The sequence below is a fragment of the Schistocerca americana genome, unplaced genomic scaffold, assembly GCF_021461395.2.
Source record: "Schistocerca americana isolate TAMUIC-IGC-003095 unplaced genomic scaffold, iqSchAmer2.1 HiC_scaffold_158, whole genome shotgun sequence".
In the NCBI taxonomy this organism is placed as follows: domain Eukaryota; kingdom Metazoa; phylum Arthropoda; class Insecta; order Orthoptera; family Acrididae; genus Schistocerca; species Schistocerca americana.
In genome coordinates, this window is record NW_025725666.1 from 342,501 (window position 1) to 345,000 (window position 2,500).

The 2,500-nt window shown below is 58.2% G+C and overlaps 1 pseudogene; it reads left to right on the top strand.

Annotated features, from left to right (window-relative positions):
* The window catches only part of LOC124570022, a 7,741-nt pseudogene that overhangs the window by 2,004 nt on the left and 3,237 nt on the right, over positions 1 to 2,500 (top strand).

Below are 2,500 nucleotides of genomic sequence, written 5' to 3' on the forward strand. Positions count from 1 at the left end.
CCGGCAGCGGAACCGATACAAGTCGGGCCCCTCTTTTAGAGATGCTCGTCGGGGTAACCCAAAAGGACCCGGAGACGCCGTCGGGAGATCGGGGAAGAGTTTTCTTTTCTGCATGAGCGTTCGAGTTCCCTGGAATCCTCTAGCAGGGAGATAGGGTTTGGAACGCGAAGAGCACCGCAGTTGCGGCGGTGTCCCGATCTTCCCCTCGGACCTTGAAAATCCGGGAGAGGGCCACGTGGAGGTGTCGCGCCGGTTCGTACCCATATCCGCAGCAGGTCTCCAAGGTGAAGAGCCTCTAGTCGATAGAATAATGTAGGTAAGGGAAGTCGGCAAATTGGATCCGTAACTTCGGGATAAGGATTGGCTCTGAGGATCGGGGCGTGTCGGGCTTGGTCGGGAAGTGGGTCAGCGCTAACGTGCCGGGCCTGGGCGAGGTGAGTGCCGTAGGGGTGCCGGTAAGTGCGGGCGTTTAGCGCGGGCGTGGTCTGCTCTCGCCGTTGGTTGGCCTCGTGCTGGCCGGCGGTGCAGGATGCGCGCGCCTGCGCGGCGTTCGCGCCCCGGTGCTTCAACCTGCGTGCAGGATCCGAGCTCGGTCCCGTGCCTTGGCCTCCCACGGATCTTCCTTGCTGCGAGGCCGCGTCCGCCTTAGCGTGCTCCTCCGGGGGCGCGCGGGTGCGCGGATTCTCTTCGGCCGCCATTCAACGATCAACTCAGAACTGGCACGGACTGGGGGAATCCGACTGTCTAATTAAAACAAAGCATTGCGATGGCCCTAGCGGGTGTTGACGCAATGTGATTTCTGCCCAGTGCTCTGAATGTCAACGTGAAGAAATTCAAGCAAGCGCGGGTAAACGGCGGGAGTAACTATGACTCTCAAATGCCCACCTGATGCGTAATATATGGACCCTCTCGATCCACCCCTTAGCATCCCCGCGATGTCGGGTGGATGATGGTTCGATTAGCCTCTCTGTGGGAAATCCGAGCTCTGGCCTTCAAGTGGCGGGGGTCGTAAGGGGTGCTAAGAAAGGTGTAATTCTTTTTGAAGCTCTCCGACCGACAGAGCAGGGTGTCTTTCGAGGCTTGGGGGTTACCTCCCCCCCTGCCTTTTGTTTCCAGCTGGTGCAAGTAGTCGAAGAAAACAAGGTAGCAGGCCTCCCACTGGAGTGCCTGTGCCAGCTGACGAGCTTTCCAGCCAGCCAACCAGTGCGGGTCGAGCGCCGCTCCCCGCTGTCTGCCCTGAATGTCTGCGGTCCTTTTCAACAAAGACCGGGCTCGGCGTTCATCGCCGTCGTGCCCACCCTGATGCCGCCAACGCAGAAGTGCAAACGGAAAGGAAGAAGGCCAGGTGGTCGCAAGAAGAGTTGCTCCGTCTTGCGCATGCTGAGGCGACTTTGTCCCTCCAAGGTTGCCGGTTCTTTAACCAAGAGCTGGCCAAAGCCTTCCCAGAGCGCACACTTGAATCTATCAAGTGTCAGCGCAGGGTGCAGGCCTATAAGAACATGGTGGCCAACTTTGCTGCTGAGCTCTCAAAGGGAGACGAAGATCATCAGGCCTCTGTAGACGGATCTGCTGTGGGTTCTTCCTCACCACAGTCATCTTCTCCGGGGGAAGATGCCGATCGTGCTATCTGGTCCCTGTTAGCTGAGTTGCCCTCCTCGGGCCCGCGTTTCCGCTCACTTGATGCAGTTGTGGCCTTGGGCCCCACTGCTAGCCGGAGTACCATCCAAGCCATGCTTGTTCCCGCTCTTGAAGAACTAGGTAGCAGGGAACCACTTGTTTGTCAAGCTCCTGGTAAGGAATTTCAACAGCCGCCGGAGCGGAAGCGGGCGAGAAGAAGGTGGGAATATGCTGTAGTGCAGCGTGCTTTTAAGAAGAATCCAGCGCGCTGCATTAATGGTCTTCTGGATGGCACACTTCTCCATCAGCCACCCACCATCCCGGGGCTGATTGAGTTTTGGAGGGATCTCTTCACTCCTCCTCGTGTCAGGTCTCGGCCTCCACGTGGGGAGGGTCTCTCAGGTAAGTTGTTGCCATTTTGCAAGTGTGTGCCCTTCGAAGTTCTATGGGCGCCTATTACTGCAGAAGAGGTAGCTGCAGCTCTTCCCCCTCGCAACTCTGCTGCAGGCCCTGATCGCCTTACACCATCCCAGTTACGTCGCCTTCCTCGTGAGGCTCTTCTTAAATTCCTCAACCTCCTACTCCTCTCACGTTCCCTCCCATCCCGTCTCCTACAGGCTCGTACCACCTTGCTGCCCAAGAAGACCGCCGTAGCATCCCCCGCTGACTTCCGACCTATCACGGTGTGTTCGGTGCTGACCAGGGTCTTTCACAAGGTCCTGGTTGGCCGCCTTATGCGTCACTGTGCCTTGGACGGTCGTCAGCGGGCTTTCATCCCACAGGATGGGATGCTCCATAACACCTTCCTGCTGGATCTGGCGATGACCCAGGCACGGAGCACCGCCAGCTCGCTGTATGTAGCATCGCTGGATGTGTCAAAGGC